This window comes from Phyllobates terribilis, unplaced genomic scaffold (genome assembly GCF_046119375.1).
Source record: "Phyllobates terribilis strain yellow unplaced genomic scaffold, ASM4611937v1 Scaffold_11__3_contigs__length_659146591, whole genome shotgun sequence".
In the NCBI taxonomy this organism is placed as follows: domain Eukaryota; kingdom Metazoa; phylum Chordata; class Amphibia; order Anura; family Dendrobatidae; genus Phyllobates; species Phyllobates terribilis.
Window position 1 is genome coordinate 574,855,906 of NW_027362771.1, and position 25,393 is coordinate 574,881,298.

At 50.8% G+C, this 25,393-nt stretch overlaps 5 non-coding genes across 5 annotated transcripts; all 5 read right to left on the reverse strand.

Moving 5' to 3' along the window:
- Positions 1-528: 528 nt before the first annotated feature.
- TRNAK-UUU (transfer RNA lysine (anticodon UUU)) lies at positions 529-601 on the reverse strand. The gene has a single exon. It is a non-coding gene; the product is annotated as a tRNA-Lys (tRNA).
- A 7,566-nt stretch (positions 602-8,167) lies between these two features.
- LOC141167658 (U4 spliceosomal RNA) lies at positions 8,168-8,307 on the reverse strand. Its single transcript, XR_012251451.1, has one exon. It is a non-coding gene; the product is annotated as a U4 spliceosomal RNA (small nuclear RNA).
- An 894-nt stretch (positions 8,308-9,201) lies between these two features.
- LOC141168102 (U4 spliceosomal RNA) lies at positions 9,202-9,341 on the reverse strand. Its single transcript, XR_012251853.1, has one exon. It is a non-coding gene; the product is annotated as a U4 spliceosomal RNA (small nuclear RNA).
- Positions 9,342-12,480: 3,139 nt separating this feature from the next.
- Positions 12,481-12,553, reverse strand: TRNAK-UUU (transfer RNA lysine (anticodon UUU)). Its single transcript has one exon. It is a non-coding gene; the product is annotated as a tRNA-Lys (tRNA).
- Positions 12,554-24,009: 11,456 nt separating this feature from the next.
- TRNAK-UUU (transfer RNA lysine (anticodon UUU)) lies at positions 24,010-24,082 on the reverse strand. The gene has a single exon. It is a non-coding gene; the product is annotated as a tRNA-Lys (tRNA).
- Between the last annotated feature and the right edge of the window lie 1,311 nt (positions 24,083-25,393).

Consider the following 25,393-nt stretch of genomic DNA (forward strand, 5'->3'; position numbering starts at 1 on the left):
TGACTGAAAACCACCATACTATAAACACATAATTGTAAATTCCCCCCAAAATTAAATTGGTGGGGGGGGATTCTAATTCCTCTTACTGTGGCTTTGCTTTTAATTTTGATTACGGTTATACCAGGAACACATGATTAAACCAATACTCACCTAAAACCGCCATCCCGTGACAATATATTGTCAAATAGTGACTGATTACTTCCATACCAAGACCACATAATAACACCAAATAGGGACTGAATACCGCCATATAGTCCCCCTATACAGACTGTCCACATGTTTCTACTACGTGGAATATGTAACGAGCCCTCACTTATGTTCTAGTACATTACATTACCAGTGATTGCCTGTTGTTGGCGCCAAGAGAGCAGCTAAGGAGAACATGGTCACCACTTAAGACTGTCCAAAATCAAAAGAATTCTGCTAACAATGATATTTTCCTGAATAGTCTCCATCATTTGTCCTTCTCTAGGTCTCTTATATCCTTATGAAATGACATTTATTGTTTTCCTCTTTGTTAAAAGCTTCCGCCCGAACAGGGACTTGAACCCTGGACACTCAGATTAAAAGTCTGATGCTCTACCGACTGAGCTATCCGGGCTTCTGTACATGATCACTGACACAATGATTTTCTGCTGCAGCTGTCGGCCGTCTGCTCCTCCTTTCTGGTTACATAGTATCACACACACACTTTCTCCTACAACTATCTGCTTTCTGCTTTTCTTTCCAGTTACACAGTATCACCACCTGTGCACACATTCAGACACAATGACTTTCTTCTGAATTATTGGCCATCTGCTCCTCTTTTCGGGTTACACACTATCACCACTTCCAACTATTCATACTGTCCATTGGTTTCCACGTGCTGAAAAAAAAATTCACTTCTGTATTCCAGACATGTCCAGCAATGCAGAGATGATCTCATAAGACATAACATTTGAATTGGGGAGAGGACATCATCAGGGACTTATAATGACTTGGGCGGTGGGAGAGGATGATATCAGGGACTGGACAAAGTCACTTGTGGCAAGTTAAAGGCGTGGGCAATATGAAAATCACAGCTGAAACCAGATAAAAAAAAAAAAGAGACGACGTTGACTCAATCTTTACATTGTGTATCTGTGTGTGCCATACTAAGCATGGAGAACAGAAAAAGGAGACGAGAACTGTCTGAGGACTTGAGGATCAAAATTGTTGAAAAATATCAAAAATTTCAAGGTTACAAGTCCATCTTCAGAGATCTTGATGTTCCTTTGTCCACGGTGCACAACATAATCAAGAAGTTTACAACCCATAGCACTGTAGCTAATCTCCCTGGACGTGTACGGCAGAGAAAAATTGTTGAAAGGTTGCAACGCAGGATAGTCCTGGCAAAAGGAGCCCCAGTCAGGTTCCAAAGAAATTCAAGCTGTCCTGCAAGCTGAGGGTGTATCAGTGTCAGCGCGAGCTATCCACCGACATTTGAATGAAATGAACCGCTATGGTGGGAGATCCAGGAGGACTCCCCTGCTGACCTAGAGACATAAAAAAGCTAGACCAAATAGTACGCGAGTAAGCCAAAATCCTTCTGGGAAAGCATTTTATGGATGAGACCAAGATAGAGCTTTTTGGTAAAGCACATAATTCTACTGTTTACCAAAAACAGAATGAGACGTACAAAGAAATCAACACAGTACTTAGAGTCAAATATGGTGGAGGTTCAAAGATGTTTTGGGGTTGTTTTGCTGCCTCTGGAACTGGGTGATTTACTGTGTGCAAGGTATTATGGAATCTGAGGATTTTGGGTCACAATGTATTGCCCGGTGTCAGAAAGCCGGGATTGCATCCTAGGTCATGGGTCTTCCAGCAGGACAATGATCCCAAACATACTTCAAGAAGCCCCCAGAAATGGATGGAAACAAAGCGTTGGAGAGTTCTGAAGTGGTCAGTAATGAGTCCGGATCTAGATCCCATTGATCACCTGTGGAGAGATCTTACAATTGCTGTTGGGAGAAGACGCCTTCACATATGAGAGACCTGGAGCAATTTGCAAAAGAAGAGTCCAAGATTCCAGGTGAGAAGTGTAAGAAGCTGATGGTTATAGGAACCGACTTGTCAGGAATATTATAAAATATTGATATCAGTGACAGCTTAACAGAATATTAGCCCTTCTCCCATGCCCTCTGCTGTAGTGTTTGTCCAGAGATGACAATCATACAGTGTCTAATGCAAATTATCACCACTTGTCAGCACCGAGCTGTCCCATTTTCCTTCTGCCAGCACAAAGCCCGAATTAACGCAGGACTGATAAATAGTTATTCACACACGGCCAGGGAAGAAGTGTGAAAACTTCGTTAGGGAACCAAGCCTCTTGTCTCTGAGAGAGCAGGGGGTAATTACTATGCGGGCTTGCGCTAATTTACATGTAACTGTTGAAGACCAGTTCCCCAGCTTCAAAGGGGAATTTGCAGACATGATGACTCCGATATTAGATATGAAATAATATGAGTTCTATAGGTCCGACAATAACGGGACCCATATGTGGAGTAAGCAAATCAGCCCTGGAATATGCAGGTATTTTTCCACGGCCGTAACCAACATCGGGGGGCCGTAGTGCAAGAACCCTGGAATAGCAGACTGCAGCGATGTGATGTGTAATATCAAAAGAAAGATAAAATCATGAGGGAAAATATGGCGTAGTTTGCGAGCTTCTGCGATTAACGAGTGATGAGTTATCGCAAAAGTCAGCATTTCTAATAAAAATCTACAGGCTGAAGACCGGCCCACATGATGTCACCGCAAGGGGCGTGTGGCCAGATCTCTCCTTAGGTATAAAGTAATCTATGGGGAAGACAGAAGTACTCATTGCTGGGGGGAATACGAATTATACGCAAAGGGTCCTGTTCAATAACAGCAATCTGGAGAACCCCCCCTCCCACTATATTGAATCGTCTCCGCGATCGTGTAGTGTAAGTAATTTTCACTCTTTACCCTGTTTATTTTATGTAACTGTTTATGTATTTTAATGCCCCCTTTGTAACATCCTTGTATATATTTTTCCTAAACACTGCCTCCCTTTTGGATTAAATATAAAATTTAATAGTTCTGTTTCTTTTGTTCTGTAATCGTTCTCCTCCCCGAAGCCATAAACGCTACCGGGTTGGTTCCTGACCCGATACAAGTCCATTAATACCGGGCTGTATCAAACCAGAACTGGTGGCAGCATACCATCTGGAGGATTTGAGGAAGGCTGGCAGTGACGGTCGGAGGTGTGGATATATATTACTGGCGCAGCCAGGGAAATATATATATACCGCCCTCACTGCAGAGGGCCTCAAATACCCAGTGGGCTACAGGACGGCCTCTCCGGCGACCACTCGCTCTAGGTGCAGTACCTTGACTGACCTGAGAGGCGAGGGGGCGCCAGAGAGTTGTGCCTGTATTGTGGCGTCACGGATTGGTGACGTGTAAGGGACAACACACCCCAGTGTCTTCCCCCGCTGGTGGCAGCTTCCTGGCACTACTTACTCTAGGTGCAGTGCCTTGACTGACCTGAGAGGCATGGGGGCGCCAGAGAGCTGCACTCACCGGCCGGCAAGTTTTCCTGAGAAATTGGTGGCAAGCGGTGGGATATTACAGAACATCAGTGGCTGGATTGAGCAATCATTCCTGTCACTGAAAACTTGCATGATTCTTGCGAGAATTCTGTGCAGAGTTTTAAGAAATCAGACTCAGTGTTTTAATATTTTTTATCTGGGACATTACTATACGTGTAGCAGTTGCATCCCCTCCCTTCTCTTGTTTTTCTATCCTATCTTTTATTTGGCAAACAATGGCTACACGTGGAGAGCCCTGGTATCAACAGCAGACGAAGCCCACTCTCATCGCCCTCTGTGAGCTGAGGCAGATTGACCCCACGGGCAAAAACAAGGCCCAAATGATTGCTGAACTGTTACAAGGTGCTGCAGAGCCCGTCCGACAGCAAAGCCCTGATGATGGGGCGGCCAGCCAAGGCCCGGATGGCGCTGCCGCAGGGGTCCCACCTGTGATTGCCAGCCATACCCGCAACCAGGGTAGTGTGGACCCCCTCCTGCAGATGGCCTTGGAGCAGCTCGCCGCAGATGATCGTGATGGACGACTGCAGCTGATCCTGAAGTTCCAGGAGCGAGCAGAGCAACAAGCCCAAGCTGACCGAGAGGCTGCTGAGCGACAAGCCCAAGCTGACCGAGAGGAGCGCCAGGCCCAAGCTGACCGAGAGGCCGAGAGAGCTGAGCGCCAGGCACAAGCTGACCGAGAGGCTGCTGAGCGCCATGCCCAAGCTGACCAAGAGGCTGCTGAGCGACAAGCTGACCGACAACTCCAGCTGGAACTAGCCCGGATTCAGAAGGAGTCGCCCTCTACGCAGACCCGTGAGTCCAACGGTGCCAGCTGCTTTAAACCCCGTCCTGAGCACTTCCCTGTGATGGAAAAGGATGGGGACTTGGACACATTTCTGCGAGGCTTTGAAAAGGCCTGCAGGCAGTATCAGCTGCCCATGGACCAGTGGGCCAGATATTTAACTCCAGGGCTCCGAGGAAAAGCCTTGGAGGTGTTTGCTTCCCTCCCTCGAGAACAAGATGGAGACTATGAGGCCGTCAAGCAGGCCCTGATAAAAAAATACCAGCTGACTCCGGAGGTTTACCGGAAAAAGTTCAGAGCCCTCCAACGTGGACCACATGACACCTACAGCGATGTGGTAGACGGGCTCAGAACCAACTTTGAGCAGTGGATCCAAGGACTGTCAGTCACCACCTTCAAGGACCTGAAGGATCTGATGGTGAAGGACCAGTTTTTTCATCTTTGCCCAGTGGAAGTGAGACAGTTTGTGCTTAACCGGGAGACGAAGGAAGCCGCCAAAGCAGCCCAGATTGCGGATACCTATGAGGCCAACCGCACACCAGAGGTGCGGAAGTCAGCCGCCACCAGCTGGAAAGTGGGTAAGCCGACAACCACCCCCAGTGTTCCAGCCCGCCGGCCCTCAGTGGGTCCTGCCCCTTCTTCCAGCACCTGGACTGCATTTGACTCCCGTAAGTGTTATACTTGTGACCAAACTGGTCACATCAGCCTTGTCTGCCCGGAGAGGCAGAAGATGAACCCCACACCTGAGACCCCAGGGCCTACTGCAGCCATTCTTTTTGTGGGTGGGGCGGTTGGCCGGGCCCGGGAGAACTTACAACCCATTACTGTGGGAAACACAGTCACTGTCGGCCTTAAGGACACTGGCGCAGAATGCACCCTGATCCGCCCTGAGTTTGTGTTACCAGAGGAACTCATTCCTGGGAAGACCCTGACTGTCACCGGGTTTGGGGGTGTTCGCCGTCCCATACCGATGGCCCAAGTTTTCCTGGACTGGGGTGCGGGGAGGGGGTTAAGGGAAGTGGGGGTGTCGGAGAATCTCCCCACTAATGTGTTATTGGGAACTGATCTGGGACGGTTGGTTGCCCGATACATTCCTGACAACCCTCCCAGATCTAATATGTCATTTAATGCCGCTGTCAAAAATGTGAATGTGATGTCTAATAAAAGTGTGTGTTGTGATAAAGGGGAACTCAGCCACCTCACCCCGCGGGGTGATGCTGCTGAGGATCCCCTAAAGCGAGCCAGCATAAGTGCTAGGGGCAAGGGGAGCAGGCACGGACACCAGGAAGCAGGTCGTCCCGTGCAGGTGACTAATGTCACACCAGATGGTGACATGGTCAATGGTAGCTGCCCCATGACTAGCACGGCTCCAGAGGTGATGTGGAAGGATGGGGAGAAACACGGGGATCATAGGGAAAGGGGTCCCGGGCCGGCGACCAGTGTCACGACGGACTGTGACATGGCCGGTCATAGCCTCCCCCTAGGGAGCGCAGCTCTCAAGGTAAAGATGAGGACAGGTAAAAAGGTAGGCGGCATAACCAGGCGAGGTTACAGGAAAGTGTGTCCCCCTGTCTGTCAGGAGTATGGAAGGAAGGTACCCATAGCCTGTCAGAGGTGTGGGGAAAATGTATCCCAAACCAGTCAAGGTGATCAGAAAGCTGGACCCTCAGGTTGGTGGGCAAGTGGATCTGCGGCTTGTCAGATCAGCAGGAAGGGTGGGCCAGGAGGTGGGCTCAAGGGGCGATCTGTAAATCACCCCTTATGCCACCTCAAAGAGGGGGAGATGTCAGGAATATTATAAAATATTGATATCAGGGACAGCTTAACAGAATATTAGCCCTTCTCCCATGCCCTTTGCTGTAGTGTTTGTCCAGAGATGACAATCATACAGTGTCTAATGCAAATTATCACCACTTGTCAGCACCGAGCTGTCCCATTTTCCTTCTGCCAGCACAAAGCCCGAATTAACGCAGGACTGATAAATAGTTATTCACACACGGCCAGGGAAGAAGTGTGAAAACTTCGTTAGGGAACCAAGCCTCTTGTCTCTGAGAGAGCAGGGGGTAACTACTATGCGGGCTTGCGCTAATTTACATGTAACTGTTGAAGACCAGTTCCCCAGCTTCAAAGGGGAATTTGCAGACATGATGACTCCGATATTAGATATGAAATAATATGAGTTCTATAGGTCCGACAATAACGGGACCCATATGTGGAGTAAGCAAATCAGCCCTGGAATATGCAGGTATTTTTCCACGGCCGTAACCAACATCGGGGGGCCGTAGTGCAAGAACCCCGGAATAGCAGACTGCAGCGATGTGATGTGTAATATCAAAAGAAAGATAAAATCATGAGGGAAAATATGGCGTAGTTTGCGAGCTTCTGCGATTAACGAGTGATGAGTTATCGCAAAAGTCAGCATTTCTAATAAAAATCTACAGGCTGAAGACCGGCCCACATGATGTCACCGCAAGGGGCGTGTGGCCAGATCTCTCCTTAGGTATAAAGTAATCTATGGGGAAGACAGAAGTACTCATTGCTGGGGGGAATACGAATTATACGCAAAGGGTCCTGTTCAATAACAGCAATCTGGAGAACCCCCCCTCCCACTATATTGAATCGTCTCCGCGATCATGTAGTGTAAGTAATTTTCACTCTTTACCCTGTTTATTTTATGTAACTGTTTATGTATTTTAATGCCCCCTTTGTAACATCCTTGTATATATTTTTCCTAAACACTGCCTCCCTTTTGGATTAAATATAAAATTTAATAGTTCTGTTTCTTTTGTTCTGTAATCGTTCTCCTCCCCGAAGCCATAAACGCTACCGGGTTGGTTCCTGACCCGATACAAGTCCATTAATACCGGGCTGTATCAAACCAGAACTGGTGGCAGCATACCATCTGGGGGATTTGAGGAAGGCTGGCAGTGACGGTCGGAGGTGTGGTTATATATTACTGGCGCAGCCAGGGAAATATATATATACCGCCCTCACTGCAGAGGGCCTCAAATACCCAGTGGGCTACAGGACGGCCTCTCCGGCGACCACTCGCTCTAGGTGCAGTACCTTGACTGACCTGAGAGGCGAGGGGGCGCCAGAGAGTTGTGCCTGTATTGTGGCGTCACGGATTGGTGACGTGTAAGGGACAACACACCCCAGTGTCTTCCCCCGCTGGTGGCAGCTTCCTGGCACTACTTACTCTAGGTGCAGTACCTTGACTGACCTGAGAGGCATGGGGGCGCCAGAGAGCTGCACTCACCTGCCGGCAAGTTTTCCTGACACGACTGATTGCTGATATTTATTCCAAAGGGTGAAACCAAATATTAAGTTGAGGGTGCCAACAATTTTGTCCGACCCATTATTGGGGTTTTGTGTAAAATTATGTCCAATTTGCCTTTTCTTCTCTGTTTTTTTTTTGTGTTGTTCCAACACTCACAAAGGAAGCAAACACGTGTAGAACAAAACACGGGGAATTATAATAATGTTCTGAGAAATACTGCAGCTTCTGGAACAATTTCAAGGGTGCTGACACCCTAGCCATACCATGACTACATGATAACACAAAAATATATAACATGACTATATGGAGAAATCTCCGGGGAAGCAGCTGACTAGATAGTAATCCTGTAATTGATCCCGCACGTTTCTTTGCTGATTCTCTTGTCCTCAGGGAAGTGAAATGTTACTTATAATTCTCAGCCCGACACATGTAACATACGGCTCCAATACAACTGTATATTCATAATTATCTCCGATAAGCACTTCTTTTAATACTAACACCATTATTCAGTCTCCTGGGAGACTGTCAAAAATTGCCATGCTGACTGTATTACGATCCCTCATGGCGGGGTATTAGGAAAAGTTTTCAACTAGTAATAATCAAGCCTCGGATAAACCTCATGGGCTATGATACTGCCACTGCGCAAAGCTGGAGGCCATCTGTGAGGAGCTGCGGCCTCCGGATCTGGGGCTCTGTCTACACTGAGGAGAGACAAAGTCATTAGGGGGCTGTGGGAGCAAAGGATTCTGGGAGTGGATATGCTAATAACACCCCTCCCCTAAATCTGTAATGGAAGAAAGAAAAGCCCCCCAGGCTGGGGGAGGGGAGGGGGTTCATCCTCCATCTGACTGCTCTTCAATAACTGAATACCACCATATCATCACCACATAGTAACACCAGATAGTGACTGAATACCGCCATACCATCACCACATAATAACACCAGATAGTGACTGAATACCGCCATACCATCACCACATAACACTGAATAGTGACTGAATACCGCCATACCATCACCACATAATAACACCACAAAGTGACTGAATACCGCCATACCATCACCACATAATAACACTAAATAGTGACTGAATACCGCCATACCATGACCATATAATAACACCAAATAGTGACTGAATACCGCCATACCATCACCACATAATAACACTAAATAGTGACTGAATACCGTCATACCATGACCATATAATAACACCAAATAGTGACTGAATACCGCCATACCATCACCACATAATAACACTAAATAGTGACTGAATACCGTCATACCATGACCATATAATAACACCAAATAGTGACTGAATACCGCCATACCATCACCACATAATAACAAAAAACAACCATAACATGACTATATATGGAGAAATCTCCAGGGAAGGTACTGAATAGATAGTAATTCTGTAATTGATCCCGCACGTTTCTTTGCTGATTCTCAGCCCGACATATGTAACATACGGCTCCAACACAACTGTATATAGATTTATTCCAGCTAAACAGCAATAACTTTTCTTCTACTATTAACCACCTACTCAGTCTCCCGGGAGACTATCAAAAATTGCCATGCTGACTGTATTACGAGCCGTCATGGCGGGGTATTGGGAAAAGTTTTCAACTAGCAATAATCACGCCTCGGATAAACCTCATGGGCTATGATACTGCCACTGCGCAAAGCTGGAGGCCATCTGTGAGGAGCTGCGGCCTCCGGATCTGGGGCTCTGTCTACACTGAGGAGAGACAAAGTCATTAGGGGGCTGTGGGAGCAAAGGATTCTGGGAGTGGATATGCTAATAAACCCCTCCCCTAAATCTGTAATGGAAGAAAGAAAAGCCCCCCAGGCTGGGGGAGGGGAGGGGGTTCATCCTCCATCTGACTGCTCTTCAATAACTGAATACCGTTATATCATCACCACATAGTAACACCAGATAGTGACTGAATACCGCCATACCATCACCACATAATAACACCACATAGTGACTGAATACCGCCATACCATCACCACATAACAACACCAGATAGTGACTGAATACCGCCATACCATCACCACATAATAGCACTAAATAGTGACTGAATACCGCCATACCATCACCACATAATAACACCAGATAGTGACTGAATACCGTCATATCATCACCACATAATAACACCAGATAGTGACTGAATACCGCCATACCATCACCACATAACACCAGATAGTGACTGAATACCGCCATACCATCACCACATAATAACAGTAAATAGTGACTGAATACCGCCATACCATCACCACATAATAACACCAGAAAGTGACTGAATACCGCCATACCATCACCACATAATAGCACTAAATAGTGACTGAATACCGCCATACCATCACCACATAATAACACCAGATAGTGACTGAATACCGCCATACCATCACCACATAATAACACTAAATAGTGACTGAATACCGCCATACCATCACCACATAATAACACCAGATAGTGACTGAATACCGCCATAGTATAACTATATCACACCAGATAGTGACTGAATACCGCCATACCATCACCACATAATAACACCAGATAGTGACTGAATACCGCCATAGTATAACTATATCACACCAGATAGTGACTGAATACCGCCATACCATCACCACATAATAACACCAAATAGTGACTGAATGCCGCCTAAGGCTATGTGCCCATGATGCAGAATGCTCCGGATTTTTTCCTGAGCGTTTCTGCATCTCCCTGGCAGAAAAAACGCATGCGGATTGTACATGTGGATTGTACATACGGATTGTACATGCGGATTGTACATGTGGATTGTACATGCGGATTGTACATACGGATTGTACATGTGGATTGTACATGCGGATTGTACATGTGGATTGTACATGCAGATTATGCATGCGGATTGTACAGGCGGATTGTACATGCGGATTGTGCATGCGGATTGTGCATGCGGATTCTACGTGCGGATTGTGCATGCGGATTGTACATGCGGATTGTACATGCGGATTGTACATGGGGATTGTACATGCGGATTGTACATGCGGATTGTACATGCGGATTGTGCATGCGGATTGTACAGGTGGATTGTGCATGCGGATTGTACAGGTGGATTGTGCATGCGGATTGTACAGGTGGATTGTGCATGCGGATTGTACAGGCGGATTGTGCATGCGGATTGTACAGGTGGATTGTGCATGCGGATTGTGCATGCGGATTGTACATGAGGATTGTACAGGCGGATTGTACATGTGTTTTTCCTGCCAGGGACATGCGGATGTGGAGCGTTCTTCACATGCATTTCCTCATGCGGGTTGTCATGCGCTTTCCAGGTGATTTTGGTCAGAGGTTTATGACCCCAAGGCTATAGGGTCTAGGAGAGGGGGAAAGACAAAAAACACGGGCGCAGATCTAAGTGCAGATAATTTAGTACAACTCTCTTTTTTATATATTTTTTTTTAGAAGCTGATTTGCTCACCTTTGATGTAGCTTGTGGTATAGCGTATCGACCTATTAGGTCTGACTGAGATGCCTTGTCTCCTTGATGTGCAGCTATAGTCTGGAGACAACGGATCTCTCAGCCAGGAGACCGTGGAATGAAGATCAGGAAGAAATAAAAAGATTCATCCAGTCTATTCAGCGCTCCCAAACGACAGGCACCAGGTAGAAGTATTATAGATCTTCAGAAATTTACTTAGGATAAAAATCATCACAAAACGATACATAGAACAACGCGTTTCAGCTATAGATTTATACATATATATTGCAATATCTCACCTGAGGAAGGCTATTTTGTATAAATATATAGCCGAAACGCGTTGTTCTATGTATCGTTTTGTGATGATTTTTATCCTAAGTAAATTTCTGAAGATCTATAATTCTTCTACCTGGTGCCTGTCGTTTGGGAGCGCTGAATAGACTGGATGAATCTTTTTATTTTTTCCTGATTTCCAAGCGATTTTAGCATCACTTGGAAAGTGCTTGACAACTTGGTCACACTATATAAATCCATGTAACCGGCGTAGATTTATATAGTGTGCCCGTAAAAGAATGGTAAAAATAAATATATACTTACCTTCTGATGGCCCCCGGAGTCCTTGTCCTGCCATGACGTCACCGCAGGTCCTTTTAGTCTACCGTGAGCTGCCGGCATGCCAGGTCAAGGACTCCGGCCGTCATCAGAAGGTAAGTATAATGTATATTTTTTATTTTTTTATTTTTTTTACAGATACTATGGTACCTGGGTCTGGATGAGAGTTTACTCTTCTCCAAGCCCGGGTACCATCCGCACATTGAACCGCATGGAATCCGCATGTACAGATGCAGTGATGCAGATGTCTTGCGGTCCAATGCGAGTCAATGGCGGCGGAAACGCCACAATTCCGCAAAATAATTGGTAGTGCTGTGGATTTTTCCGCAATGATAATCCGCAGCTGAATTTCCGCAGCATGTGCACAGCACATGCGGATTATCATTGGAGAACATGGCAGACCTTCTACCAAGCGTTTTTTAAGCATTTCTGCAGCGGAAAAGGTTAAAAAACACATAGTGGGCACAGAGCCATAGTATAACTATATCACACCAAATAGTGACTGAACACCGCTATACTATCACCACATAATAACTCCAAATAGTGACTGAACACCGCCATACCATCACCACATAATAGCAATTTCTGGGGTCGGCTTCTTGAACTATTAATTCATTCCTTAAAGCAACAATGTAACAAACAGTACATGTGACCTTATCCTCCATACTGTGCCTGCGTTCACAAATCTGTATCTGTCCAAAGAAATATTGTTTAAATATTCTTTAATTAAACTTTATTAACAGTTTCCACCCAAACAGGGACTTGAACCCTGGACCCTACGATTAAAAGTCTGATGCTCTACCGACTGAGCTATCCGGGCTTCTGTACATGATCACTGACACAATGACTTTCTCCTGTATTATCGGCCGTCTGCTCCTCCTTTCTGGTTACAGACTATCACCACTCACCACTATACGTTCTGTCCATTGGTTTCTACGTCCTGGAAGGGAACCGTCTCTTCTGTATTCCAGACCTGTCCAGCAATGCAGAGATGATCCCATAAGAGGCAACGATTGAATTGGAGGGAGGACGCCATCAGGGACTTGTAATGACTTGTGGATGGGACAGGATGATATTAGAGACTTATAATAAACTGGAGAGTGAGGACGGACGCTATCAGGGACTTATATTGAATTGGGAGAAAAAGGAGGAGGACGTCATCATGGACTTTTAATGAATTAGTTGGTTAGAGAAGATGCTATACAGGGACTTATAATGAATTGTGGGACAGTGGAGCACACTATTAGGGACTTATAATGAATTGACATTGGGGAGGATACCCAAAGGGACTTATAACGGATTGGGGGCTGGGAGTGGACACTATCAGGGATATATTATAAACTAGGGGTGGAAGAGGACACTATACAGGGAGCTGTAATCAATTGTGGGTGGGAGAGGCTGCTATTGTAGCACCCTGAGGATTCGGCTGCTACAGGGGTATTGCACCTCAACCCAGAGGTGTGATATTCCACTCCCGGGTAAGGATGGAGTATGGAACTGAGCTCAGTTAGCTGCATGCACTACACACATCCCATTTCCGGAGGACAGACCAATGGTACTCCCACTTAATAATGTGCAGGTACGACCGAGTCTGTCCTTGGCTGGAGTGGGAGGGGGGTGGAACATCCCAGTAGTGTAGGGGCAGATAGGGGGAGCAGTCTGGGTAGAGCTAGGAGCTCATTGGGTGCTGGTCACCTGAGCTCACACATAGAGGGAGTATATAAGGTGGGCACCATCTTAGATCAGGGTCTTTGCAGAGGAGTCTTTTGCAGAAGGCTGGTCAGTCTGTCAGTCTTTTGCAGAGCAGTGGAGGAAAGCAGAGGAGCAGAGCAGCCCCAGAGCCAAGAGTGAGAGAGGAGAAAGAAAGACCCAGAGGGGGAGAAAGAAGGAACTCCAAGAGCCCAAATTAGACCAGAGGGTGAAGAGTTGGCAACAGGGTACCGGATCCCAAGCTGGCAGAGGCTACAGCACACCTTAGCCAGGAACCGGAGGCCGTGGGCAGAATCTGCCACGGCCACCCACTATATCCACCCGGAAGGCAGACCACGCATAGGGTCAGGGAACCCAGAGACAAGGGTTCACCAACAAGAGGCCCGAGGGAGCCGGACTTAGGTGGATCCCTGGTGGGGAAGGCCAGAGACGAGGACAGGACAGAAAGGGAGCTCAGAACCACGCTCCAGAACTACTTGGGGGTTGGCCGAGTCCAGGACCTGGTGGACGCAGTGCGGCTCGGGTGGTCACTCAAGGCCGGAGTGACCGGTACAAGAACAGCAGTAAGTAAAGAACCCTGAACTGCACAACCCGACTCTGACTCTCATTACCATCTTCCCTGCACTTCCACAACCACCATCCTCTGCACCTGACCCCCTGAGGCTATACCCCTCCCGTTGGGGGTTATACCACCTGGGCTGCACAAACACCATCAGCCTCAGCGGACCCTGCTGCAGCGGCGGCCGTAGTGACCGCAATTCAACGGGTGGCGTAGTCGACATAAAGAACTTTAGTAACATCAGTAAGGACTGCCACACACTGAGCTTGACACCCTGGGCACGGACCGGGTCACAGCCACTCGGAGACTACAACCCCCATCTGATCCGGCTCCGGGTATCCCCAACAACACTGGCCCAGGGGGCGCGTCAACTTTGGCGTAGTCGGCAGGATACCGTGCCCGCAACACCCGGGTACTGCGTGCCTGAAGAAAAGAACGAGTTTACCTCAAAAAGAAGTCTCCTGCCGGTTCCGGAGGGTCCCCGCCATCGGACTCCATCACAGGTCGATTTCCGCCGGTTGTCCGCCATTAACAGCTTTTTCCCGCCATCTGCAGAGTTTCCCGCCACTGGGAAGCGGTTCCCGCCATTTCCAAAGGTTTCCCGCCTTGTCAGAGCGGACGCCATTATGGGCGTGCCAGAGGATGGCAAGAGGCCGCCTCCCATCGTGGGCCAGGACCGAAAATGGCGCCAAAAGTGGAAACCGCCCCCACCAACAGAGACTGTGATGCTAGAGGTGTCTGTCAGCGTGAAAGAACTGCCCCTGGAGCTGACAATCACCAAGTGGCCCCGGGACCGCCCTCGAAGGGGGAGGAGACGAAAGGAGAGAGCAAAGATGGGTGTCGCTTGGAGCAGTCTGGAGAGAGCGCACCCGGAGACAAGAAGCCTAGAGCTGAGTCCAGAAGAAGCTTACCCGGAGATGGGAGAAGAGCAGAGCAGCACCGGCCCGCTGGCCAGGAGCCTGCTGGAGACAACAGAAGGAGAGCAGAGCAGCACCGACCCGTTGGTCAGGAGCCTGCTAGAAGCAACGACCCCACTAGGCCTAGTGGAGGTCTTGGCACAGCTCCCCCGAGATCGGGAGTGTGCGCAGACTGCGCTGGAGGGCCTCGCACGGAGGATGGCCCGGGTGCAACGAGAGACGTTGGCGGAGTGGAGCCGTGAGATGGCCCAGCAGACCGAGACCCGTCAGCGGAGCACGCCACCCAAGACGAGGAGACAGACCGCCTCTGAGGATGGCGCAGGAGGACTGAAGGCCGGAGACGGCGCCGAGAAGGGAGCCGAATGAAAGGAGGCAGGTAAAGGGGACGTCTCTACCCCGAGCCGGGAAACCGCGTGCCTGCCCCAGCTCCCCGTCGCAGAGCCCGAAATTCCCCCTGCCGTGCCCGTCGCTGCATCGTCACCGCCGCCGACTAGGCCTCAACCGGAAACCGCGGCCGCGACCCCTGTGACGTCACACGCCTCGACCTCGAGCGTGGCCAAGCAGGAAATACCACCGGCCTGGTCGCAAGGCCTAGTACCCCCGGGCGCCGCAATACCAACAGCGCCCCCTACCTCCGCGGAGCCCCCGGCCTGGTCGCAGGGCCCAGTAACACAGGGCGCCGCCGTTCTTACGGTGCCCTTTACTTTCAAGGTGCCCCAGGCCTGGTCGCAAGGCCTGGTTAACCCGGGCGCCGCTACCACCACGGCGCCCATAACACCTAAAGTACCGCACCTGGGTGAGGACCTGTTCGCCCAGCAAGAGGACCCGGACGGGTCTGAAACAGAAACTGAAACTGTCCACAAAGAAAGAGCAGGAGGACGCCGTCGTTGAAGTACGGTAGAGAGAGACTGTATATAGTTACCCGTCAGGGTATAAGAACTGTTCTAGTTAAAATATAGTCCCCGTTGGGACCAGCAGATTGAACTGTTAACCCCGTGTGTCCCTATTCCCACTGACCGAGGACTGAGAGCGGTCAATCCTCCCTAATGTAACATACCTGGCGGCGTCCTTGCATAGTGGTCCATCTCCCACTGTGCAAGAGCGCGCACTTGATCTCCTGTCCAGAATGTCTCTCTGGCTTCCCTCCATGCTGTCTGTTTGTGTCTGTTTCTGCTGCTTAAGGGCGGCGCCCGATCACTTCCTGCTTTTTGTACCTGCTGTGGGTCACACCCCTTGTGCGTCCTCAGCCTATTGCTGTCTGTCACCTGGTATATAGCTCAGCTGCTCCCATCTATTCCTGCCTGAGCATAGTGTTTCATTCAGTGTGTGCTTGCACTCTGAAGGTGCCAGGTCCCGTTCTGTGTTCTCTTGTCTGCCTATCCTGGAGGCTGTATTTCCAGGCCTGTCTGAACACGCTCCTAGCCTGTTCCTCCTGCCTTCTAGGGGCTGATTACCTAGACCCGCTCCTGTATCTTGTCTGTCCTGTCTGAACACGCTCCTAGCCTGTTCCTCCCGCCTTCTAGGGGCCGATTACCTAGACCCGCTCCTGTATCTTGTCTGTCCTGTCTGAACACGCTCCTAGCCTGTTCCTCCCGCCTTCTAGGGGCCGATTACCTAGACCCGCTCCTGTATCTTGTCTGTCCTGTCTGAACACGCTCCTTGCCTGTTCGTCCCGCCTCTCTGGGGGCCGTATTCCCAGACCCGCTCCTGTATCCCGCTGCAGTGTCGGTCTCCTCCGTACGCTCAGTTCCAGTCTGAACTCTCTCCTATCCTTTACCTGTTTTGCCTCTATGTCCGTTCCTTTCCTTTTTCTGCAGAGTCTGAACTTGTACCTAACTCCTGTTTGTTGTCTCTGTACTCCCGTTTGTGAGTTTGTGGTCCACTCGTTACTTCACTGCAAGTACCCTGTGGGTATCTGGCTCTGCCTTTCTCTTCCTGTCTGTTCCGTGTGAACAGAGCCCTGTCCCCCCTACTCAGCCTTGCCTGCCCTGCTTCTGCCCGCTGCTCCGGCAGTCCTGTCCTGCCCTGCTTCTGCCCGCTGCTCCGGCAGTCCTGTCCTGCCCTGCTTCTGCCCGCTGCTCTGGCAGTCCTGTCCTGCCCTGCTTCTGCCCGCTGCTCCGGCAGTCCTGTCCTGCCCTGCTTCTGCCCGCTGCTCCGGCAGTCCTGTCCTGCCCTGCTTCTGCCCGCTGCTCCGGCAGTCCTGTCCTGCCCTGCTTCTGCCCGCTGCTCCGGCAGTCCTGTCCTGCCCTGCTTCTGCCCGCTGCTCCGGCAGTCCTGTCCTGCCCTGCTTCTGCCCGCTGCTCCGGCAGTCCTGTCCTGCCCTGCTTCTGCCCGCTGCTCCGGCAGTCCTGTCCTGCCCTGCTTCTGCCCGCTGCTCCGGCAGTCCTGTCCTGCCCTGCTTCTGCCCGCTGCTCCGGCAGTCCTGTCCTGCCCTGCTTCTGCCCGCTGCTCCGGCAGTCCTGTCCTGCCCTGCTTGTGCTCGCTGCTCCTGCAGCCCCGTCCTGCTCTGTTCTTGCCCACCGCTTCGGGCGTTCCCTCTCTGCTGTGGTTGTCTACCGCATCTGCGGTTCTGTGACCCAGTCTGTACTGGGTCTTAACCTTTCTGTGCTCCAGCCCGTCCTTTCGGCCAGTACCTCCCTGCCTGCATACTCGCCTGTATCCACCCATCTGCATACCTGCCGTGTTTGCTTATATCCACCAGTCTGCGCCAGCCTAACCAGCCTGATCCAGTAATCCCTGTGTGGGTCAACCCCCGTGTCCGGAGTTTGACCTGGAGTAGCACCTGGTCCCTCTGCCCGGTTTCTCCCTGGTGCACTGGCGTCGTATGCCGTCGTGCCATCTTGGTCGGATCGGCCAGATACTTAGTCACGCCCCTCCAGGCACTCTCCGGTTCATGGTCCAGTGGAATCACTACAATCACACGCACACGCCGCTCAGCCCGGGCGTGTGCATAACAGCATGCTCAGGCCATGGTTCCCGTTGAGCCCCACGGCCTTCGCTCTCTGAGAAGTTTTCCAGCGAATACATGCATTAAAAATAAATAAATAAAATTTATTTTTTTTTCCTTAGCTGAGTTCCAGGCGAATTACGAACCGTCCAGATGGATCTATCAGCTCTCGTTCCTGCGGATCCGCCATGTTACTATGGGGATCCAAGACAGTGTCGTGCATTTGTGGAGCAATGCATGCTACACTTTAAGGCCTACCCTCTCTATTTTCCTTCCGATTGGGCTAAAGTGGCCTTTATGATTGACTACCTAGCGGGTGATGCCTTGAAATGGGTCACCCCCCTATGGGAAGCATGGGATCCTGTCGTCCTTGACCTGCAGGCCTTCCTGGTGGCCTTTCGTATGGTCTTCGAGGACCCTAACCCTGAAGCCCCTGCTGAAGCTTCACTTCCCAATATCCCGGAGCAGCCCCGACGGGTAATGTGTGTGGGTAGCGCAATAGTCCTCCAGCCCAATGAGACTACTGCCCACCCAGAATCCTCACAGGGTGACTACGCTTTCCGGAATACTTCTCCCAACCTCAAGAGGCAGTCCAGACGTGCTAGACGTAGAGGCAAGCCGTCACGCCAGGGTCTGTCCTCCCTGAGACCTCCTGACCCCAACCTTGAAGTCCCTACTGAAGCTTCATCTCCCTGTATCCCGGAGAAGCCCCAACGGGTAATGTGCATGGGTAGTGCACCAGTTCTCCTGCCCGAAGAGACTTCTGCCCATCCAGACTCCACACAGGAGAACTTCCTGCACCCGGCATCAGATGCTTCACCCACTTTAACCGGTGTGCATGTCCAAGGATGCTCCAAAGCTGTGGTTACCTCAGAGTCTGTACACCTCTACTACCTGGTGGAGGACCCCCTGTTGCCTCCTGAATCCTCCGGGATACCGCTCGATGACAAATGGAGAGAGACTTCTCTACACCCGGTACTCGATACTTTGTCCGCTTCGTCCTGTGAGCCTGACAATGGGTACCCCAAAGTGGTAGTTACCCCCGAGTCTCTACACCCCTCCGACCAGGCGGAGGACCTCCAGTTGTCTCCTGAACCCTTCGGGGTGCTACCTGGTAGCGAAAGGACAGAGACTCTCCTATACTCTGTACCTGATACCTCGCTCGCTTCGTCCAGTGAGTCCAACCTAGTGTACTCTGAAGCAGTGGTTACTCCCGAGTCTCTACACTCCTCTGACCAGGCGGAGGACCTCCAGTTGTCTCCAGAACCCTTCGGGGTGCCACCTGGTGGTAAATGGACAGAGACTTTCCTATATCCTGGATCTGATACCTCGCTTGCTTCGTCCAGTGAGTCCGACCTAGTGTACTCTGAAGCAGAGGTTACCCGTGAGTCTCTACACCCCTCTGACCAGGCGGAGGACCGCCAGTTGTCTCCAGAACCCTTCGGGGTGCCACCTGGTGGAGAATGGACAGAGACTTTCCTATACTCGGTACCCGATACCTCGCCTGCTTCGTCCAGTGAGTCCGACCTAGTGTACTCTGAAGCAGATGTTTTCTCTGAGCCTCTGCACTCTTCTGACCCGGCGGAGGACCTCCAGTTGTTTCCTGAATCCTCCGGGGTACCACCAGAAAACAAAGAGACAGTGACTTTTCCTCATTATGTACCTGATAACCCGTCTATTTCTTCCTGTGAGCTTGACAAGATGTACCTCGAAGCAGAGATTACCCCCAAGTCTCTGTCCCCCTCCAACCCGGTGGAGGACTTCCAGTTGTCTCCTGTACCCTCTGGGGTGCCACCTGAAAATATGTGGAGAGAGACTTCCTTGTGTGCTGTTCCTGGTACTCCACCCGTTTCGTCTGTTGCTAAGGGTGGCTGGATGGGAGGTAGCATCCTAGCTACCCAGAGGAGACCAGTTTTTCCGGTGGACAGGGGAAGTGATCTCTTCGAAGTGAAGAATTGGCCCTCGAATTCCCTGTGGAAGATTCTGGCAGGCCTGAAGAAGAGGGGGCGTAAGGGGGGGGGTACTGTAACATACCTGGCGGCGTCCTTGCATAGTGGTCCATCTCCCACTGTGCAAGAGCGCGCACTTGATCTCCTGTCCAGAATGTCTCTCTGGCTTCCCTCCATGCTGTCTGTTTGTGTCTGTTTCTGCTGCTTAAGGGCGGCGCCCGATCACTTCCTGCTTTTTGTACCTGCTGTGGGTCACACCCCTTGTGCGTCCTCAGCCTATTGCTGTCTGTCACCTGGTATATAGCTCAGCTGCTCCCATCTATTCCTGCCTGAGCATAGTGTTTCATTCAGTGTGTGCTTGCACTCTGAAGGTGCCAGGTCCCGTTCTGTGTTCTCTTGTCTGCCTATCCTGGAGGCTGTATTTCCAGGCCTGTCTGAACACGCTCCTAGCCTGTTCCTCCTGCCTTCTAGGGGCTGATTACCTAGACCCGCTCCTGTATCTTGTCTGTCCTGTCTGAACACGCTCCTAGCCTGTTCCTCCCGCCTTCTAGGGGCCGATTACCTAGACCCGCTCCTGTATCTTGTCTGTCCTGTCTGAACACGCTCCTAGCCTGTTCCTCCCACCTTCTAGGGGCCGATTACCTAGACCCGCTCCTGTATCTTGTCTGTCCTGTCTGAACACGCTCCTTGCCTGTTCGTCCCGCCTCTCTGGGGGCCGTATTCCCAGACCCGCTCCTGTATCCCGCTGCAGTGTCGGTCTCCTCCGTACGCTCAGTTCCAGTCTGAACTCTCTCCTATCCTTTACCTGTTTTGCCTCTATGTCCGTTCCTTTCCTTTTTCTGCAGAGTCTGAACTTGTACCTAACTCCTGTTTGTTGTCTCTGTACTCCCGTTTGTGAGTTTGTGGTCCACTCGTTACTTCACTGCAAGTACCCTGTGGGTATCTGGCTCTGCCTTTCTCTTCCTGTCTGTTCCGTGTGAACAGAGCCCTGTCCCCCCTACTCAGCCTTGCCTGCCCTGCTTCTGCCCGCTGCTCCGGCAGTCCTGTCCTGCCCTGCTTCTGCCCGCTGCTCCGGCAGTCCTGTCCTGCCCTGCTTCTGCCCGCTGCTCTGGCAGTCCTGTCCTGCCCTGCTTCTGCCCGCTGCTCCGGCAGTCCTGTCCTGCCCTGCTTCTGCCCGCTGCTCCGGCAGTCCTGTCCTGCCCTGCTTCTGCCCGCTGCTCCAGCAGTCCTGTCCTGCCCTGCTTCTGCCCGCTGCTCCGGCAGTCCTGTCCTGCCCTGCTTCTGCCCGCTGCTCCGGCAGTCCTGTCCTGCCCTGCTTCTGCCCGCTGCTCCGGCAGTCCTGTCCTGCCCTGCTTCTGCCCGCTGCTCCGGCAGTCCTGTCCTGCCCTGCTTCTGCCCGCTGCTCCGGCAGTCCTGTCCTGCCCTGCTTCTGCCCGCTGCTCCGGCAGTCCTGTCCTGCCCTGCTTCTGCCCGCTGCTCCGGCAGTCCTGTCCTGCCCTGCTTCTGCCCGCTGCTCCGGCAGTCCTGTCCTGCCCTGCTTCTGCCCGCTGCTCCGGCAGTCCTGTCCTGCCCTGCTTGTGCTCGCTGCTCCTGCAGCCCCGTCCTGCTCTGTTCTTGCCCACCGCTTCGGGCGTTCCCTCTCTGCTGTGGTTGTCTACCGCATCTGCGGTTCTGTGACCCAGTCTGTACTGGGTCTTAACCTTTCTGTGCTCCAGCCCGTCCTTTCGGCCAGTACCTCCCTGCCTGCATACTCGCCTGTATCCACCCATCTGCATACCTGCCGTGTTTGCTTATATCCACCAGTCTGCGCCAGCCTAACCAGCCTGATCCAGTAATCCCTGTGTGGGTCAACCCCCGTGTCCGGAGTTTGACCTGGAGTAGCACCTGGTCCCTCTGCCCGGTTTCTCCCTGGTGCACTGGCGTCGTATGCCGTCGTGCCATCTTGGTCGGATCGGCCAGATACTTAGTCACGCCCCTCCAGGCACTCTCCGGTTCATGGTCCAGTGGAATCACTACAATCACACGCACACGCCGCTCAGCCCGGGCGTGTGCATAACACCTAATACCTGGCCGAGGACTGAGAGCGGCCATATCCCCTTGTATATAGTTGCGCTTCCTAAAGCGCCCCCTACCGGTTTTATAGGAAACTGTTTTATTCCAAAAGAGACTGTCGCACTTTACCCGGTCACAAGTTGCACCGTGACCGGAGGTACCAGAAGATAAGAATGTTTTTATGAAAAGTTTTTATGAAACGTTTTATATGATAGTTTATTATGTTGTTTATGAAAAAAAAAAAAATTGTATGTTTTGGATGTTTTTGTTTATATCTTACAGCCCGAGGACGTGCTGTGATTTACCAGGGGGGAATGTAGCACCCTGAGGATTCGGCTGCTACAGGGGTATTGCACCTCAACCCAGAGGTGTGATATTCCACTCCCGGGTAAGGATGGAGTATGGAACTGAGCTCAGTTAGCTGCATGCACTACACACATCCCATTTCCGGAGGACAGACCAATGGTACTCCCACTTAATAATGTGCAGGTACGACCGAGCCTGTCCTTGGCTGGAGTGGGAGGGGGGTGGAACATCCCAGTAGTGTAGGGGCAGATAGGGGGAGCAGTCTGGGTAGAGCTAGGAGCTCATTGGGTGCTGGTCACCTGAGCTCACACATAGAGGGAGTATATAAGGTGGGCACCATCTTAGATCAGGGTCTTTGCAGAGGAGTCTTTTGCAGAAGGCTGGTCAGTCTGTCAGTCTTTTGCAGAGCAGTGGAGGAAAGCAGAGGAGAAGAGCAGCCCCAGAGCCAAGAGTGAGAGAGGAGAAAGAAAGACCCAGAGGGGGAGAAAGAAGGAACTCCAAGAGCCCAAATTAGACCAGAGGGTGAAGAGTTGGCAACAGGGTACCGGATCCCAAGCTGGCAGAGGCTACAGCACACCTTAGCCAGGAACCGGAGGCCGTGGGCAGAATCTGCCACGGCCACCCACTATATCCACCCGGAAGGCAGACCACGCATAGGGTCAGGGAACCCAGAGACAAGGGTTCACCAACAAGAGGCCCGAGGGAGCCGGACTTAGGTGGATCCCTGGTGGGGAAGGCCAGAGACGAGGACAGGACAGAAAGGGAGCTCAGAACCACGCTCCAGAACTACTTGGGGGTTGGCCGAGTCCAGGACCTGGTGGACGCAGTGCGGCTCGGGTGGTCACTCAAGGCCGGAGTGACCGGTACAAGAACAGCAGTAAGTAAAGAACCCTGAACTGCACAACCCGACTCTGACTCTCATTACCATCTTCCCTGCACTTCCACAACCACCATCCTCTGCACCTGACCCCCTGAGGCTATACCCCTCCCGTTGGGGGTTATACCACCTGGGCTGCACAAACACCATCAGCCTCAGCGGACCCTGCTGCAGCGGCGGCCGTAGTGACCGCAATTCAACGGGTGGCGTAGTCGACATAAAGAACTTTAGTAACATCAGTAAGGACTGCCACACACTGAGCTTGACACCCTGGGCACGGACCGGGTCACAGCCACTCGGAGACTACAACCCCCATCTGATCCGGCTCCGGGTATCCCCAACAACACTGGCCCAGGGGGCGCGTCACTATCAGAGGCTTATAATGATTTGGGGGATAGGCAGGGACTTATAGTGGTAAGAACTAAAAATAGTGACTGAAAACCACCATACTATAAACACATAATTGTAAATTCCCCCCAAAATTAAATTGGTGGGGGGGGATTCTAATTCCTCTTACTGTGGCTTTGCTTTTAATTTTGATTACGGTTATACCAGGAACACATAATTAAACCAATACTCACCTAAAACCGCCATCCCGTGACAATATATTGTCAAATAGTGACTGATTACTTCCATACCAAGACCACATAATAACACCAAATAGGGTCTGAATACCGCCATATAGTCCCTCTATACAGACTGTCCACATGTTTCTACTACGTGGAATATGTAACGAGCCCTCACTTATGTTCTAGTACATTACATTACCAGTGATTGCCTGTTGTTGGCGCCAAGAGAGCAGTGAACGAGAACATGGTCACCACTTAAGACTGTCCAAAATCAAAAGAATTCTTCTAACAATAATATTTTCCTGAATAGTCTCCATCATTTGTCCTTCTCTAGGTCTCTTATATCCTTATGAATTGACATTTATTGTTTTCCTCTTTGTTAAAGGCTTCTGCCCGAACAGGGACTTGAACCCTGGACCCTCAGATTAAAAGTCTGATGCTCTACCGACTGAGCTATCCGGGCTTCTGTACATGATCACTGACACAATGATTTTCTGCTGCAGCTGTCGGCCGTCTGCTCCTCCTTTCTGGTTACATAGTATCACACACACACTTTCTCCTACAACTATCTGCTTTCTGCTTTTCTTTCCAGTTACACAGTATCACCACCTGTGCACACATTCAGACACAATGACTTTCTTCTGAATTATTGGCCATCTGCTCCTCTTTTCGGGTTACACACTATCACCACTTCCAACTATTCATACTGTCCATTGGTTTCCACGTGCTGAAAAAAAAATTCACTTCTGTATTCCAGACATGTCCAGCAATGCAGAGATGATCTCATAAGACATAACATTTGAATTGGGGAGAGGACATCATCAGGGACTTATAATGACTTGGGCGGTGGGAGAGGATGTTATCAGGGACTGGACAAAGTCACTTGTGGCAAGTTAAAGGCGTGGACAATATGAAAATCACAGCTGAAACCAGATAAAAAAAAAAAAAGAGACGATGTTGACTCAATCTTTACATTGTGTATCTGTGTGTGCCATACTAAGCATGGAGAACAGAAAAAGGAGACGAGAACTGTCTGAGGACTTGAGGATCAAAATTGTTGAAAAATATCAAGAATTTCACGGTTACAAGTCCATCTTCAGAGATCTTGATGTTCCTTTGTCCACGGTGCACAACATAATCAAGAAGTTTACAACCCATAGCACTGTAGCTAATCTCCCTGGACGTGTACGGCAGAGAAAAATTGTTGAAACGTTGCAACGCAGGATAGTCCTGGCAAAAGGAGCCCCAGTCAGGTTCCAAAGAAATTCAAGCTGTCCTGCAAGCTGAGGGTGTATCAGTGTCAGCGCGAGCTATCCACCGACATTTGAATGAAATGAACCGCTATGGTGGGAGATCCAGGAGGACTCCCCTGCTGACCTAGAGACATAAAAAAGCTAGACCAAATAGTACGCGAGTAAGACAAAATCCTTCTGGGAAAGCATTTTATGGATGAGACCAAGATAGATGTAGTGCCAGCGTCCCTGCCCTCTGCTAGGCAGGGACGCTGTTCCCCTCACCGCTCTGCTCCGTGCCCGGCGTCCCTCTCCCGCTCTGCTGGCAGCGCGCGCTCCTTCCCGGCCACTGTGCTTAGTGCGCGCGCGCGCGCCCTCCCTCTCTCTTAAAGGGGCCGCGCGCGCCGTCCTAAGGAGTCCCCGGCCAATGGCCGGAGGACTTTACCATATATAAGGCACCTCCTCCAAAATGGAGGTGCCCGAGCAATGTTGTTGCACCGTTCTACTCTGCTTCAGCCCTCAGGTCCCTTGCCAGTTACCTG